The 18,764-nt window shown below is 45.0% G+C and overlaps 2 long non-coding RNA genes across 2 annotated transcripts in view; one reads left to right on the top strand and one right to left on the bottom strand.

The window, feature by feature from the left end:
- Positions 1–6,286: 6,286 nt before the first annotated feature.
- Positions 6,287–18,764, bottom strand: part of LOC138663089 (uncharacterized) — a 35,492-nt gene continuing 23,014 nt past the window's right edge. Inside the window, exons 2-5 of the long non-coding RNA XR_011318118.1 lie at positions 17,660–17,745; positions 12,787–12,872; positions 6,928–7,002; positions 6,287–6,468 (exon numbers count right to left, since the gene is read on the bottom strand). This is a non-coding gene — a long non-coding RNA (uncharacterized lncRNA). The remainder of the gene's footprint in view (positions 6,469–6,927; positions 7,003–12,786; positions 12,873–17,659; positions 17,746–18,764) is intronic.
- Positions 12,868–17,787, top strand: LOC138663088 (uncharacterized). Its single transcript, XR_011318117.1, has 3 exons — positions 12,868–15,261; positions 15,362–15,508; positions 17,657–17,787. It is a non-coding gene; the product is annotated as an uncharacterized lncRNA (long non-coding RNA).

Raw genomic sequence — 18,764 nt, 5'->3', positions numbered from 1 at the left:
GTCAGACGCCGGCGACCTGCACGCTGCGGCTGGCGGCTGTTAACTATTGACGTGCGGGCGCGGGCCCGCATGTCAATAGCGTACAGCTGCAGCGCCGGCCGCCGCTAAGGGCCCGGTTCAGCCTGCGGCTGCCGGTAGGGGCCCGGTGAGCAGGTAAGAGGGGGCCCGATGCGGGCCCCCTCTGCTCACCGGGCCCCTTACGCCAGTCACGGCTGTAATGCCCTGATGGCGGCCCTGGGGCCAAGCACCGTATTGTGGTCCTGACCGATCATAAGAATCTGATTTACCTCGAGTCTGCCAAACGGCTGAATCCTAGACAGGCTCGATGGTCCCTGTTTTTCTCCCGTTTTGATTTTGTGGTCTCGTACATTCCTGGTACTAAGAATGTTAAGGCGGATGCCCTCTCTAGGAGTTTTTTTCCTGATTCCCCTGGGGTTCTTGAGCCGGTCGGCATTTTGAAGGAGGGGGTGATTCTTTCTGCCATCTCCCCTGATTTGCGACGGCTTCTTCAGGAATTTCAGGCTGATAAGCCTGACCGCTGTCCTGTGGGGAAACTGTTTGTTCCTGATAGATGGACTAGTAAAGTGATTTCTGAGGTTCATTGTTCTGTGTTGGCTGGCCATCCTGGGATTTTTGGTACCAGAGATTTGGTTAGTAGGTCCTTTTGGTGGCCTTCTTTGTCGCGGGATGTGCGTTCTTTTGTGCACTCCTGTGGGATTTCTGCACGGGCTAAGCCTTGCTGTTCCCGCGCTAGTGGGTTGCTTTTGCCATTACCGCTCCCCGAGAGGCCCTGGACACATATTTCTATGGATTTTATTTCCGATCTTCCTGTTTCCCAAAGAATGTCGGTTATCTGGGTTGTCTGTGACCGATTTTCTAAGATGGTTCATTTGGTGCCTTTGCCTAAATTGCCTTCTTCTTCTGATTTGGTTCCATTGTTTTTTCAGCATGTGGTCCGTTTGCATGGTATTCCGGAGAATATTGTGTCCGACAGAGGTTCCCAGTTTGTTTCTAGGTTTTGGCGGGCCTTTTGTGCCAAGCTGGGCATTGATTTGTCTTTTTTTCTGCATTTCATCCTCAGACAAATGGCCAGACTGAGTCTAATCAGACTTTGGAGACTTATTTGAGATGCTTTGTGTCTGCTGATCAGGATGATTGGGTGGCTTTTTTGCCATTGGCCGAGTTTGCCCTTAATAATCGGGCTAGTTCGGCTACTTTGGTTTCGCCTTTTTTTTGTAATTTTGGTTTTCATCCTCATTTTTCTTCTGGGTAGGTTGAGCCTTCTGACCTTCCTTTTGTGGATTCTGTGGTCGACAGGTTGCAGCAGATTTGGGCTCATGTGGTGGACAATTTGGTGCTGTCTCAGGAGGAGGCTCAACGTTTTGCTAATCGTCGTCGGTGTGTTGGTTCCCGGCTTCGGATTGGGGGATCTGGTTTGGTTATCTTCCCGTCATGTTCCTATGAAGGTTTCTTCCCCTAAGTTTAAGCCTCGATTTATTGGTCCTTATAGGATTTCTGAGATTATTAATCCGGTGTCCTTTCGCCTGGCGCTTCCGGCCTCGTTTGCTATTCATAATGTCTTCCATAGATCTTTGTTGCGGAAATATGTGGAGCCCGTTGTTCCCTCTGTTGATCCTCCGGCCCCTGTGTTGGTCGATGGGGAGTTGGAATATGTTGTTGAGAAGATTTTGGATTCTCGTTTTTCGAGGCGGAAGCTTCAGTACCTTGTCAAGTGGAAGGGTTATGGCCAGGAGGATAATTCTTGGGTTTCTGCCTCTGATGTCCATGCCGTTGATTTGGTTCGTGCCTTTCATCGGGCTCATCCTGATCGGCCTGGGGACTCTGGTGAGGGTTCGGTGACCCCAGTTGTTCATTGTTTTTGCAGGATTCACTTCCCTGCTGGTCTCTCCAGTTTGCTGTGCTTTTCTACAAAGATAAGTCCTGGCTTTGTTTTTGCTGTTCACCTGCTGTGGACCTTATAGTTATGTGCATATTCATGTTTTTGTCTTGTCCAGTTTTGTCTGTGAAGGATTTTTTGCAGCCAAGCTGAGTCTCTGGAGATGCAGATATACCCCCCATGTCTTTAGTCAGATGTGGTGATTCGTATTTTCTGTGGTGGATATTTTCTAGTGTTTTTATACTGACCGCATAGTACTCTGTTCTTTTCAGCTAGTATGGCCTCCTATGCTAAAATCTGATTTCATATCTGCGTATGTTATTTCCCTCTCCTCTCACAGTCAATATTTGTGGGGGGCTATCTATCCTTTGGGGATTTTCTCTGAGGCAAGATAGGTTTCCTGTTTCTGTCTTTAGGGGTAGTTAGATCTTAGGCTGTGCCGAGGGGTCTAGGGAGAGTTAGGTACCCCCCACGGCTACTTCTAGTTGCGCTGCTAGGTTCAGGGTCTGCGGTCAGTACAGGGACCACCTTCTCCAGAGTCCGTCTCATGCTGCTCCTAGGCCATCAGATCATAACACACCACTAGGGGGAGCTCCCTGTATACAGAGACACATGATGAGATCCTGTCTGTAGTCACCACTAGGGGGAGCTCCCTGTATACAGAGATACATGATAAGATCCTGTCTGCAGTCACCACTAGGGGGAGCTCCCTGTATACAGAGATACATAAGATCCTGTCTGCAGTCACCACTAGGAGGAGCTCTCTGTATACAGAGATACATGATAAGATCCTGTCTGCAGTCACCACTAGGGGGAGCTCCCTGTATACAGAGATACATGATGATAAGATCCTGTCTGCAGTCACCACTAGGAGGAGCTCTCTGTATACAGAGATACATGATAAGATCCTGTCTGCAGTCACCACTAGGGGGAGCTCCCTGTATACAGAGATACATGATGATAAGATCCTGTCTGCAGTCACCACTAGGAGGAGCTCTCTGTATACAGAGATACATGATAAGATCCTGTCTGCAGCCACCACTAGGGGGAGCTCCCTGTATACAGAGATACATGATAAGATGCTGTCTGCAGTCACCACTAGGGGGAGCTCCCTGTATACAGAGATGCATGATAAGATCCTGTCTGCAGTCACCACTAGGGGGAGCTCCCTGTATACAGAGATACATGATAAGATCCTGTCTGTAGTCACCACTAGGGGGAGCTCCCTGTATACAGAGATACATGATAAGATCCTGTCTGCAGCCACCACTAGGGGGAGCTCCCTGTTTATAGAGATATATGATAAGATCCTGTCTGCAGTCACCACTAGGGGGAGCTCCCTATATGCAGAGATCCATGATAAGATCCTGTCTGCAGCCACCACTAGGGGGAGCTCCCTGTATACAGAGTTACATGATAAGATTCTGTCTGCAGTCACCACTAGGGGGAGCTCCCTGTATACAGAGATACATGATAAGATCCTGTCTGTAGTCACCACTAGGGGGAGCTCCCTGTATACAGAGATACATGATAAGATTCTGTCTGCAGTCACCACTAGGGGGAGCTCCCTGTATACAGAGATACATGATAAGATCCTGTCTGCAGTCACCACTAGGGGGGCTCCCTATATGCAGAGATCCATGATAAGATCCTGTCTGCAGCCACCACTAGGGGGAGCTCCCTGTATACAGAGATACATGATAAGATTCTGTCTGCAGAAAATACCAGAGGGAACTCCCTGCATACAGAGATACATGATAAGATCCTGTCTGCAGTCACCACTAGGGGGAGCTCCCTATATGCAGAGATCCATGATAAGATCCTGTCTGCAGCCACCACTAGGGAGTGCTCTCTGTATACAGAGATACCTGATAAGATCCTGTCTGCAGCCACCACTAGGGAGTGCTCTCTGTATACAGAGATACCTGATAAGATCCTGTCTGCAGCCACCACTAGGAAGAGCTCTCTGTATACAGTGATACCTGATAAGATCCTGTCGGCAGCCACCACTAGGGGGAGCTCCCTGTATGCAGAGGTGCATGATATGATCCTGTCTGCAGTCACCACTAGGGGGAGCCCAATGCATAGATACATGATAAAATCCTGTCTGCAGCCACCACTAGGGGGGGCTCCCTGTATATAGAGATACATGATAAGATCCTGTCTGCAGTCACCACTAGGGGAGCTCCCTGCATAGATACATGATAAGATCCTGTCTGCAGTCACCACTAGGGGGAGCTCCATGTATACAGAGATACATGATAAGATCCTGTCTGCAGCCGCCACTAGGGAGAGCTCCCTGTAAACAGAGATGCATGATAAGATACTGATACTATTACATTTAGAGAGAGAGAGAGAGATCATGTGAAATACCCTGCAGAGTATTACAATACTGAAATGTACTGATAAATAGGGGTACATCTTTAATTTAAAAAAAATAATAATAGTAATAATAGCATAGAAACATTTTTGCAAGACACGTGTGCACTATTTTCTGTCCTGTTTTTTTGTGGCTCTGGTCGTTTAATGAGTGGATGATGGAGATTAGGGGGAGATGAGGTGTTATTCTTCACATTTTCCGTACTATTATTGCAAATCAGACAGAAATTGATCACATTATTTTGTTGCTGAATCCTAAGGAGAGCAGATGCTTAACGTCCAGGGGAGAAGCTTTAGACGGAGAGCAGACGCATAACATCTCTGTGAGAAGCTGAAGGCAGAGAGCAGATGCCGAAAGTTCAGAGGAGAAGCTGAAGACGGAGAGCACAGGCCGAACGTAACGGGGAGAATCTGAAGACGGAGAACAGACACCGAACATCCCAGGGAGAAGCTGAAGACTGAGAGCAGACGCGGAATGTCACAGGGGGAAGCTGAAGACGGAGAGCAGATGTTCAACGTCCCGGGGAGAATCTGAAGACGAAGAGCAGACACTGAACATCCCAGAGAGAAACTGAAGACAGAAAGAAGATGCCGAAAGTCATGGGGAGAAGCTGAAGACAGAGAGCAGACACCGAACGTCCAGGGGAGAAGTGGAAGACGGAGAGCAGACATTGAATGTGTCGGGGAGAAGCTGAAGACAGAAAGCAAATGCCCAACGTCTCGGTGAGAACCTGAAGACGGAGAGCAGACACCGTACGTCCAGAGGAGAAGCTGAAGACGGAGAGCAGATGCCGAACGTTCAGAGGAGAAGCTGACGACAGATACCAGATGCCGAATGTCCCGGGGAGAATCTGAAGACGGATAGCAGACACCGAACATCCCAGGGAGAAGCTGAAGACAGAGCAGATGCCGAACGTCACGGGGAGAAGCTGAAGACGGAGAGCAGATGACGAACGTCCCAGGGAGAAGCTGAAGACGGAGAGCAGATGCCAAATGTTACGGGGAGAAGCTTAAGATGGAGAGCAGATGACGAACGTCCCAGGGAGAAGCTGAAGACGTAAAGCAGACACTGAATGTCCTGGGGAGAAGCTGAAGATGGAAAGCAGACGGCGAACGTCCAGGGAAAAAGCTGAAAACAGAGAGCAGACGGCGAACGTCCAGGGGAGAAGCTGAAGACAGAGAGCAGATGCCAAACATCCATGGAAGAAGCTGAAGACAGAGAGCAGACGCTGAACATCCCAGGGAGAAGCTGGAGACAGACAGCAGACGCTGAACTTCCCAAGGAGAAGCTGGAGACAGACAGCAGACGCTGAACATCCCAGGGAGAAGCTGAAGATGGAGAGCAGATGTCAAACATCCAGGAGAGAAGCTGAAGATGGAGAGCAGATGCCGAACTTTCAGAGGAGAAGCTGAAGACAGAGCAGACGTCGAATGTCCCAAGGAGAATTTGAAGACGGAGAGCAGACACCGAACAACCCAGGGAGAAGCTGAAGACAGAGAGCAAATCCCGAACGTCACGGGGAGAAGCTGAAGACGGAGAGCAGACACCGAACAACCCAGGGAGAAGCTGAAGACAGAGCAGATGCCGAACGTCACGGGGAGAAGCTGAAGATGGAGATCAGACGCCGAACTTCCAGGGGAGAAGCTGAAGACGGAGAGCAGACGCCAAACGTCCCAGGGAGAATCTGAAGACAGAGAGCAGATGCCAAATGTCACGGGGAGAAGCTAAAGACGGAGAGCAGACGCCAAACTTCTCGGGGAGAAGCTTAAGGTGGAGAGCAGATGACGAATGTCCCAGGGAGAAGCTAAAGATGGAGAGCAGACCCTGAATATCCCGGGGAAAAGCTGAAGATGGAGAGCACACGCCGAACATCCTGGGGAGAAGCTGGAGACGGAAAGCAGATGTCAAACGTCCAGGGAAGAAGCTGAGAACGGAGAGCAGACGGCGAACGTCCAGGGGAGAAGCTGAAGACAGAGAGCAGACGCTGAACATCCCAGGGAGAAGCTGAAGATGGAGAGCAGACGTCGAACATCCCAGGGAGAAGCTGAAGACGTCGAGCAGACTCTGAACGTCCCAGAGAAGCTGAAGATGGACAAGATGTTCAACGTCCCGGTGTCCTGTTCTGCTCCTCAATGGATCTCCGCTCTGGAGGAGACTTCATGGGAATGTTATATAGTCCCGAGTTGAGTCCCTGGGGTGAATAAATAGATGGGCAGACCAGAAACAGACTTTCGCAGTAGCAGGACCACCCCCTGTATATAACATCACATCCCCTGTACATTACACCTCTTCCCCTGTATATTACACCACACCCATGTATATCACACCTCCCCCCTGTATATTACACAGCACCCCCGTATATTACACCTCTTCCCCATATATGTTACACTGTAGCCCCCTGTGTATTTGTATTGCCAAGTTTTTAACACTAAGGTTCGGATACGGTATTAAAGGAGGCTACTATTTGCGATATAATGCAATTTTATTTCAAAGTACAAAATTAAAGGAATGGTATGATTGAATAGTGTGATTGCGTACACCTTTGTATATTTTAAGATACAAAGTACATACAGTATAAGGATTAAATACATATAATGATTAAGAATATATAAGGATTAAATACATATAATGATTAAGTACATATACTCACATCATCCGTCACCAAGGAGCTTTTAAACATCATCCATTTGGAAAATCAGAGAAGCAACACCAAGACAGAGAACCCCTGGAAAATTTACAACACTGCATGGGCGTCCCCACTTATGCAGGTATCACAACACTGTAAGTACAGGTATACCAGTTTATGCTTCTGTCCTAAGGTACCGTCACACTAAACGATATCGCTAGCGATCCGTGACGATGCAGCGTCCTGGCTAGCGATATCGTTCAGTTTGACACACAGCAGCGATCAGAATCCTGCTGTGATGTCGTTGGTCGCTGCAGAAAGTCCAGCACTTTATTTCGTCGCTGGACTTCCTGCTGACATCGCTGAATCACCGTGTGTGACGCCGATTCAGTGATGTCTTCACTGGTAACCAGGGTAAACATCGGGTTACTAAGCGCAGGGCCGCGCTTAGTAACCCGATGTTTACCCTGGTTACCAGCGTAAAAGTAAAAAAAAAAACAAACACTACACACTTACCTTCCACTGTCTGTCCCTTGGCGCTCTGCTTCTCTGCCCTGTGTAAGCACAGCGGCCGGAAAGCAGAGCGGTGACGTCACCGCTCTGCTTTCCGGATGGCCGACGCTGGCACAGGGCAGAGAAGCAGAGCGCCGAGGGACAGACAGCGGAAGGTAAGTATGTAGTGTTTTTTTTTTTTTTACTTTTACGCTGGTAACCAGGGTAAACATCGGGTTACCAAGCGCGGCCCTGCGCTTAGTAACCCGATGTATACCCTGGTTACTGGCATAGTTGGTCGCTGGATAGCTGTCTTTGTGACAGCTCTCCAGCGACCAAACAACGACGCTGCAGCGATCCGGATCGTTGTCGGTATCGCTGCAGCGTCGCTTAGTGTGACGGTACTTTTAGATAAACCCACCTCAGACAGAGGTTAAATAAACCTTGTTTTACAATAACAAACAGAAACAGAACTGTTTGTGAACCGAAAGGTCTTCAGACAATAAATAAACAGCTCTCAAGATTGTGTCACAATGAGCATTGTCTGTCTGTAAATGCATAACAAGAGTTGCTGCTCTGTAATGGTCTGTATGCGTTCAGTATATTTCAAAATGGACTCAAAATAGCCATTTTTATATTCACATTACAGTATTATACGGCACCCCATGTATATTACACTGCGCCCCATGTATGTTACACCGTGCCCCATGTAAATTACTCTGCAGCCCCTGTATATTACACAGCACCCCCGTATATTACACCTCTTCCCCATATATACTACACTGTAGCCCCCTGTAGACACAAAAGAGAATAGTAAAACCAAAAACACTCAGTTTGGAAAAATGTTGCAGTAATCCGCAAGTGCGGATCATACAGACTTGTTCACTGTGCAAGTAGCCCATGTGTTCCTGTTTCCATAATTGTTCTCTTGTGTCTACAAGACTGGGGAGTTCCACCACTCCTCTTGGGCTATCTGCACAAAAGCTGTTCTACCCTGTATGCACACATGGATTTTTCCTCTCTGAACCCTGTTCACACAGGTTATATACAGATGATCAGGTTTTTAAATACATCAGATAGGGATTGCATACATTAGTTAGGACTGCTCTGATAAGGGTATACCGTGAAGATTAGTAGAGCAGCTTAGTATACATTTTTTGCAAAAAACGTATCAACCAAATACCCTGTTTTTTACATCTTTTACTAGCACTTGCGGATTACTGCAACATTTTTCCAAACTGAGTGTTTTTGGTTTTACCATTCTCTTTTGTGTCTTCAGGTTTCTTGGTGGTGTGTGAACATGATCATACAGACTTGTTCACTGTGCAAGTAGCCCATGTGTTCCTGTTTCCATAATTGTTCTCTTGTGTCTACAAGACTGGGGAGTTCCACCACTCCTCTTGGGCTATCTGCACAAAAGCTGTTCTACCCTGTATGCACACATGGATTTTTCCTCTCTGAACCCTGTTCACACAGGTTATATACAGATGATCAGGTTTTTAAATACATCAGATAGGGATTGCATACATTAGTTAGGACTGCTCTGATAAGGGTATACCGTGAAGATTGGTAGAGCAGCTTAGTATACATTTTTTGCAAAAAACGTATCAACCAAATACCCTGTTTTTTACATCTTTTACTAGCACTTGCGGATTACTGCAACATTTTTCCAAACTGAGTGTTTTTGGTTTTACTATTCTCTTTTGTGTCTTCAGGTTTCTTGGTGGTGTGTGAACATAATCATACAGACTTGTTCACTGTGCAAGTAGCCCATGTGTTCCTGTTTCCATAATTGTTCTCTTGTGTCTACAAGACTGGGGAGTTCCACCACTCCTCTTGGGCTATCTGCACAAAAGCTGTTCTACCCTGTATGCACACATGGATTTTTCCTCTCTGAACCCTGTTCACACAGGTTATATACAGATGATCAGGTTTTTAAATACATCAGATAGGGATTGCATACATTAGTTAGGACTGCTCTGATAAGGGTATACCGTGAAGATTGGTAGAGCAGCTTAGTATACATTTTTTGCAAAAAACGTATCAACCAAATACCCTGTTTTTTACATCTTTTACTAGCACTTGCGGATTACTGCAACATTTTTCCAAACTGAGTGTTTTTGGTTTTACTATTCTCTTTTGTGTCTTCAGGTTTCTTGGTGGTGTGTGAACATGATCATACAGACTTGTTCACTGTGCAAGTAGCCCATGTGTTCCTGTTTCCATAATTGTTCTCTTGTGTCTACAAGACTGGGGAGTTCCACCACTCCTCTTGGGCTATCTGCACAAAAGCTGTTCTACCCTGTATGCACACATGGATTTTTCCTCTCTGAACCCTGTTCACACAGGTTATATACAGATGATCAGGTTTTTAAATACATCAGATAGGGATTGCATACATTAGTTAGGACTGCTCTGATAAGGGTATACCGTGAAGATTGGTAGAGCAGCTTAGTATACATTTTTTGCAAAAAACATATCAACCAAATACCCTGTTTTTTACATCTTTTACTAGCACTTGCGGATTACTGCAACATTTTTCCAAACTGAGTGTTTTTGGTTTTACTATTCTCTTTTGTGTCTTCAGGTTTCTTGGTGGTGTGTGAACATGATCATACAGACTTGTTCACTGTGCAAGTAGCCCATGTGTTCCTGTTTCCATAATTGTTCTCTTGTGTCTACAAGACTGGGGAGTTCCACCACTCCTCTTGGGCTATCTGCACAAAAGCTGTTCTACCCTGTATGCACACATGGATTTTTCCTCTCTGAACCCTGTTCACACAGGTTATATACAGATGATCAGGTTTTTAAATACATCAGATAGGGATTGCATACATTAGTTAGGACTGCTCTGATAAGGGTATACCGTGAAGATTGGTAGAGCAGCTTAGTATACATTTTTTGCAAAAAACGTATCAACCAAATACCCTGTTTTTTACATCTTTTACTAGCACTTGCGGATTACTGCAACATTTTTCCAAACTGAGTGTTTTTGGTTTTACTATTCTCTTTTGTGTCTTCAGGTTTCTTGGTGGTGTGTGAACATGATCATACAGACTTGTTCACTGTGCAATAACTATGATTATTTCACAGCACTAAAAGAGTTGAATCTATTCTCACGAAAACTTGTGTTGAAAAAACTACACTCCCGACACCCCATTGAGGGGACGTCGACATCTGACCAAGAAGTTGTCGCCATACTGGAAGAATTGGAGCGAGAATCTATCAACCCTCCTACAGGTATTCCTCCCCCGTCGATCCGTGCCAGGTCGGCCACGTTCCCCCCTTTGTCTTTATGCCCTCAAGTGGAAATCTTTACCAATTTAGTTGCTGCTGACTTAAAAACCATCAGCAACAGAAAGAAGAGGGATAACTTGACACGAGGTCAAAGAATTGCTCTGCAGGAAATCCGTGAGTTACGTGATGTCATCATTAAACCATCAGACAAAGGGGGGAACGTGGTGATCTGGCCTACGGACAAATATGAAAGAGAGGCGTTTAAACAATTGCGGAATAAAGATACATATACCATGCTACCTTATAATCCGTTACCTAAATTTATGAGGGAACTGGGAGAGATACTGGAGGAGGCCCTGTATCAGGGTATCATCAGTAAAAAAACGTTTGATGGCTTGATAGTAGAATATCCCGTGATGCCCACATTTTATCTTCTCCCCAAGGTCCATAAGGATTCAGTAAATCCCCCTGGGCGTCCGATTGTCTCTGGCATGGGAGGGCTATGCGACCCAATATGTAAATACATTGATTATTATCTGCGTTCGCAAGTAGAAACTTTGCCCTCCTATGTCAGAGACACTACGGACGTCCTGAGGAGACTGGATGGTCTTTCTTTGGAGCCAGACATGCTGATGGTCACGGCAGATGTCGAGACATTGTACACCTCCATCCACCATGATGATGGGATTGAGGCTGCTACCTTCTTTCTTGAATCTAGCAACATAGACTCAGATGTAGTGAGCCTGGTGTTGAGGCTTTTGCAGTTCATTCTAACACACAACTGTTTTACTTTTAAGGACCGATACTACCTCCAGAGTCGCGGGACCGCGATGGGGGCGGCGTGTGCGCCCTCGTATGCAAATTTATTTTTGGGATATTGGGAGAGAATGATATTCGGGGGCGCACACTCCGCCCCCCAGGTACTGGGGTGGTATCGGTACATTGATGACATTCTGTTTATTTGGCAAGGGTCTGTTGATCAACTTCATACATTTATGAAAGAGTTGAACCGTAACAGCCTCAACATCAGGCTCACCTATAACTTTGGTAGAGAGAATATCTCATTTCTCGACATCTTGCTGCAGACCCAGCTGGATGGCTCCATACACACGGATGTTTTCAGGAAGGAAACCTCAGTCAATGCACTCCTCCATGCTTCCTCATCCCATAACAGTCCCACAATAAGTGCAATTCCAATAGGACAATTCTTAAGGATGAGGAGGATTTGTTCTTCAGAGGAGGCGTTTGCTAGGCAATCTGTGGACCTTGGGGAGAGATTTAAATCACGTGGATACAGTAACAGGAGCATCAAACGTGGATTTTCCCGGGCTAAAAACCAGAAAAGGTGTGACTTACTGTCACAGACAGTGAGAACAAAGAAACAAGATGATGAAAAAATTCGATATATCTCGATTTTTAACCACCAGTGGGGGACAATGAGAAAGATCTTGAGGAGACATTGGCCTATTCTGAAGACTGAACCTACCTTGGCCAAGTATCTCTCGGATGAACCATTAATGACAGCAAGAAGATCAAAAAATCTGAGAGATATGTTGGTCAAGAGTCACTATATCTCCAAGAGTCCATCGATTTTTGGAGGTGGGAGAAAAAAATGGGGTTTCTTTCCATGTGGTGACTGCCTGGCTTGTCGGAATCATGTGAGGACGATATCCTTCACCTCCGCAGATAATACAAAAGAATTTAAAATAACGGATTACATCTCATGTAGTACCACTTATGTGGTCTATATGGCAAGATGTACATGTGGTCTGGCATATGTGGGACTAACTTCACGGGAATTGAGGGTTCGAACCCGTGAACATGTCAGAGACATTATGGCGGCTAAAGAGGTGAAGGACGTCGTGTCCCTAAAGACGATTCCCAGACATTTCAGGCAGCACCACAAATGTAATCCCAAAGATCTGAGTGTCTTTGGAATAGACCATGTTAGGAGTGGAATAAGAGGCGGAGATTTGAAGAAAAAGCTTGCACAACTAGAATGCCGCTGGATTACGGTGCTGGGCACGTTGGCCCCACATGGCCTTAATGAACAAATTAGTTTCGCTCCATTTTTATAGATCAAATTTATCAGGTTCATGTACTCATCTCTTGTCTAGATTTTAATTGTGTGTGTCTTATGTTTTTTTGTAGTACCTGTATCACGTGTATTCACTTCACCATCCGTTTGTCTTTGGGGCTGTATGAAGACATCTGGACATCTGGACAGCGGCATCTCGTTACTAAAGAAAAAGATTGAAGAATTACATATACTGTTGGCGGTGGTTTATGCTGCTACAAAGTGATAGTAGCAGGACAAATATTAGGTTTTCCATATATGACAGCAGTTGTGTATTGACAGGATTTGCTGTTCTTTACTGTGTTTTTACTTTCTTGTTTTTCTTTTCCTTTTTTTCTTATACACTTTTTCTTGTATTATAGGTGTCGATTATATGTTTTTTCTTGTAGTAATAATCATATGGTTGTCTAGTGATGATAATAGGGGTATTTATTCTAATAGGTACTGTACCTCTATCACATAGTAATAGTGGCATGTTATGCACGTATTCATATTTATTGTTATCCATGTATGTAGGGGCTGTCCCGTATTATACATTTATAGTGGCATCTTATGCACATAATCACTTATTCCGCTGTATGTTTAAATTGGCTTCGTTTTTTATATATATCGGTAGTGGCATTTTATGCATATATTTACGGATGGTGATATATAGCCAAGTGGGTGTTGTTCCCCATTCTGTATCAATAGCGTCATCTTTTGCATATATTTGCATTTGTTGTCACTAGTTTATTATTATATTTGCTTGTTTGTAATAAGGTAAAAAGTGGGGGTTATCTCTATATTGGGTGAGTTATGTGATAGGACACGCCCACTCTTTGTTCCACCCCCTTTAGGCATATCGCTTACTTATCAGTAATTCCTTACACTTTATCCCTATATATTCAGGTGCTTTCACGTCCCCATTTTTGAGATTGGGATACTATGTGGTGACACAGTACTGGTACGCTAGTCATATATACCTGCTGCCCTTTTCTCCGCCCACAGTAGAGATGGCCGCTGGTGCACGTGCGCATGCGTGCCGCAGTGGGATATTCCGACCATCTTCCCCGCCGCTCACAAGCGCCGAAGCAGGACATGACGTCACGAGGGATTTCCCTCTTCCTGCTTCTAGCGCCGGAGACGCCGGGGTTTATGTTACGGAGGTCTCACATATCGCGGTGCGCATGCGCTAATTACGTAGCGCCAATTAAGATCCAGCTGGACACGTCTCTTTATATAGTGCCCCAGTACACACACAAACACGACCCCCCGAGGAAGCCAACGCGAAACGCGCGTCGGGGCCGCCGGACGGACGCTGACACCTGAACTAACGCGGGTAAGACAGGCTATGCACCTTTCTACTATTCTAAGATGCCATTCAGTTTATAAGATGTAGTGCTATTGGGCAGATGTAGGAGGCACTATGCACTTTATATAGGAAAGGATATTTTGAAGGACTACTACATCCCTGATAGGCTTTTGGGTATATGCCTAGTCTGCACCCGAGGTGGTATATGTGGCGTGTTCTGTCTGCCGCACATGAACTACTCGTGTACATTTTATGTCAAGTCTGTGACTCTTTTGTAATTGTGTCATTTATGTAACAGGAGATTTAATAAATTTGTTAGCAACTTTTACATTTGGGTGTGTTAATACTCCGTAAGTTATCTGTAGGATTAATCTAATATTGGAGTTTCCCCGGTATTTATTTCTAGTCCATGATAGGGAGTTTCCCTGAATTTGATATGCATTGAAATATGCATCAGTGGTATGTATATCTAGTCATTTTCTGTGTATTCACAGTTTGGTGTACTGGTGCGATGGACTTTAAAGCACGAGAGAAAACGTGGCTTGTACAACTTGACAGGGTGTTCAGTGAGAGCCCATGTGCGGTTTTAGACTCTAGATCAAGAGATGTGACGGACCTGACCACTAAATTTAAGGAGCTTTTACATAAAAAAACTCGCCTGTGGTGGAATAAATCATTCTTGGAACGATACATTTCCTGTGGATTGATCCCGAGAGGGCTACGGATCCAAGTATTCCCGTCCTTTAGTGTGGATAATGATTCGTTTAAAAACGATTGGGAGGAAGTAGCAGCAACTTGCTCTAAAGGATTTATGACCCTTCTAATTAAAAATAATGAACTAACTATTAACGAACTTGATAAAGAATTGGAAGGGATTCAGGAAGAACTGATTAAAATCCTCACCCCTGAAGCTAATACCATCTTTAAAAATGAACTGGATTTAGATCTCCAGAAATGGGAAAAAGAGGTCGTAGCCCTTAAAACCAAAAAATATCAAAGGGATGTCTCCGACGCCAAAAACAACAGAGTATATAGGTGGAGGAATGCCCAGGCGATTAGGGGATTAGGATCAAGAATGAGATATGTATCATTCTCATCAGTATCATCTACTGACGAGAAAAGGGAAGATAAGGGTACGTCGGGACCTGAGAGGAATGATACATATAAAGACCGGTGGCAGAGAGTGACCAGACACGGTAACAAAAGAAAGGTCCCTACGTCCCCCTTGAAAGACAAGAGACCCAAGAGTACCACACTCGAGGTAATAAATTTATCACAACATACTCTTACAGAAACCCAGTGTGAAGTTCTGGCTCTCGGTCTTTCATTTTCCCCATGCAATAACTATGATTATTTCACAGCACTAAAAGATTTGAATCTATTCTCATGAAAACTTGTGTTGAAAAAACTACACTCCCGACACCCCATTGAGGGGACGTCGACATCTGACCAAGAAGTTGTCGCCATACTGGAAGAATTGGAGCGAGAATCTATCAACCCTCCTACAGGTATTCCTCCCCCGTCGATCCGTGCCAGGTCGGCCACGTTCCCCCCTTTGTCTTTATGCCCTCAAGTGGAAATCTTTACCAATTTAGTTGCTGCTGACTTAAAAACCATCAGCAACAGAAAGAAGAGGGATAACTTGACACGAGGTCAAAGAATTGCTCTGCAGGAAATCCGTGAGTTACGTGATGTCATCATTAAACCATCAGACAAAGGGGGGAACGTGGTGATCTGGCCTACGGACAAATATGAAAGAGAGGCGTTTAAACAATTGCGGAATAAAGATACATATACCATGCTACCTTATAATCCGTTACCTAAATTTATGAGGGAACTGGGAGAGATACTGGAGGAGGCCCTGTATCAGGGTATCATCAGTAAAAAAACGTTTGATGGCTTGATAGTAGAATATCCCGTGATGCCCACGTTTTATCTTCTCCCCAAGGTCCATAAGGATTCAGTAAATCCCCCTGGGCGTCCGATTGTCTCTGGCATGGGAGGGCTATGCGACCCAATATGTAAATACATTGATTATTATCTGCGTTCGCAAGTAGAAACTTTGCCCTCCTATGTCAGAGACACTACGGACGTCCTGAGGAGACTGGATGGTCTTTCTTTGGAGCCAGACATGCTGATGGTCACGGCAGATGTCGAGACATTGTACACCTCCATCCACCATGATGATGGGATTGAGGCTGCTACCTTCTTTCTTGAATCTAGCAACATAGACTCAGATGTAGTGAGCCTGGTGTTGAGGCTTTTGCAGTTCATTCTAACACACAACTGTTTTACTTTTAAGGACCGATACTACCTCCAGAGTCGCGGGACCGCGATGGGGGCGGCGTGTGCGCCCTCGTATGCAAATTTATTTTTGGGATATTGGGAGAGAATGATATTCGGGGGCGCACACTCCGCCCCCCAGGTACTGGGGTGGTATCGGTACATTGATGACATTCTGTTTATTTGGCAAGGGTCTGTTGATCAACTTCATACATTTATGAAAGAGTTGAACCGTAACAGCCTCAACATCAGGCTCACCTATAACTTTGGTAGAGAGAATATCTCATTTCTCGACATCTTGCTGCAGACCCAGCTGGATGGCTCCATACACACGGATGTTTTCAGGAAGGAAACCTCAGTCAATGCACTCCTCCATGCTTCCTCATCCCATAACAGTCCCACCATAAGTGCAATTCCAATAGGACAATTCTTAAGGATGAGGAGGATTTGTTCTTCAGAGGAGGCGTTTGCTAGGCAATCTGTGGACCTTGGGGAGAGATTTAAATCACGTGGATACAGTAACAGGAGCATCAAACGTGGATTTTCCCGGGCTAAAAACCAGAAAAGGTGTGACTTACTGTCACAGACAGTGAGAACAAAGAAACGAGATGATGAAAAAATTCGATATATCTCGACTTTTAACCACCAGTGGGGGACAATGAGAAAGATCTTGAGGAGACATTGGCCTATTCTGAAGACTGAACCTACCTTGGCCAAGTATCTCTCGGATGAACCATTAATGACAGCAAGAAGATCAAAAAATCTGAGAGATATGTTGGTCAAGAGTCACTATATCTCCAAGAGTCCATCGATTTTTGGAGGTGGGAGAAAAAAATGGGGTTTCTTTCCATGTGGTGACTGCCTGGCTTGTCGGAATCATGTGAGGACGATATCCTTCACCTCCGCAGATAATACAAAAGAATTTAAAATAACGGATTACATCTCATGTAGTACCACTTATGTGGTCTATATGGCAAGATGTACATGTGGTCTGGCATATGTGGGACTAACTTCACGGGAATTGAGGGTTCGAACCCGTGAACATGTCAGAGACATTATGGCGGCTAAAGAGGTGAAGGACGTCGTGTCCCTAAAGACGATTCCCAGACATTTCAGGCAGCACCACAAATGTAATCCCAAAGATCTGAGTGTCTTTGGAATAGACCATGTTAGGAGTGGAATAAGAGGCGGAGATTTGAAGAAAAAGCTTGCACAACTAGAATGCCGCTGGATTACGGTGCTGGGCACGTTGGCCCCACATGGCCTTAATGAACAAATTAGTTTCGCTCCATTTTTATAGATCAAATTTATCAGGTTCATGTACTCATCTCTTGTCTAGATTTTAATTGTGTGTGTCTTATGTTTTTTTGTAGTACCTGTATCACGTGTATTCACTTCACCATCCGTTTGTCTTTGGGGCTGTATGAAGACATCTGGACATCTGGACAGCGGCATCTCGTTACTAAAGAAAAAGATTGAATAATTACATATACTGTTGGCGGTGGTTTATGCTGCTACAAAGTGATAGTAGCAAGACAAATATTAGGTTTTCCATATATGACAGCAGTTGTGTATTGACAGGATTTGCTGTTCTTTACTGTGTTTTTACTTTCTTGTTTTTCTTTTCCTTTTTTTCTTATACACTTTTTCTTGTATTATAGGTGTCGATTATATGTTTTTTCTTGTAGTAATAATCATATGGTTGTCTAGTGATGATAATAGGGGTATTTATTCTAATAGGTACTGTACCTCTATCACATAGTAATAGTGGCATGTTATGCACGTATTCATATTTATTGTTATCCATGTATGTAGGGGCTGTCCCGTATTATACATTTATAGTGGCATCTTATGCACATAATCACTTATTCCGCTGTATGTTTAAATTGGCTTCGTTTTTTATATATATCGGTAGTGGCATTTTATGCATATATTTACGGATGGTGATATATAGCCAAGTGGGTGTTGTTCCCCATTCTGTATCAATAGCGTCATCTTTTGCATATATTTGCATTTGTTGTCACTAGTTTATTATTATATTTGCTTGTTTGTAATAAGGTAAAAAGTGGGGGTTATCTCTATATTGGGTGAGTTATGTGATAGGACACGCCCACTCTTTGTTCCACCCCCTTTAGGCATATCGCTTACTTATCAGTAATTCCTTACACTTTATCCCTATATATTCAGGTGCTTTCACGTCCCCATTTTTGAGATTGGGATACTATGTGGTGACACAGTACTGGTACGCTAGTCATATATACCTGCTGCCCTTTTCTCCGCCCACAGTAGAGATGGCCGCTGGTGCACGTGCGCATGCGTGCCGCAGTGGGATATTCCGACCATCTTCCCCGCCGCTCACAAGCGCCGAAGCAGGACATGACGTCACGAGGGATTTCCCTCTTCCTGCTTCTAGCGCCGGAGACGCCGGGGTTTATGTTACGGAGGTCTCACATATCGCGGTGCGCATGCGCTAATTACGTA

The sequence above is a fragment of the Ranitomeya imitator genome, chromosome 2 (assembly GCF_032444005.1).
Source record: "Ranitomeya imitator isolate aRanImi1 chromosome 2, aRanImi1.pri, whole genome shotgun sequence".
Classification (NCBI taxonomy): domain Eukaryota; kingdom Metazoa; phylum Chordata; class Amphibia; order Anura; family Dendrobatidae; genus Ranitomeya; species Ranitomeya imitator.
Note: the sequence above shows the minus strand (reverse complement) of the source record. Positions and strands in the feature narration are given on the sequence as shown.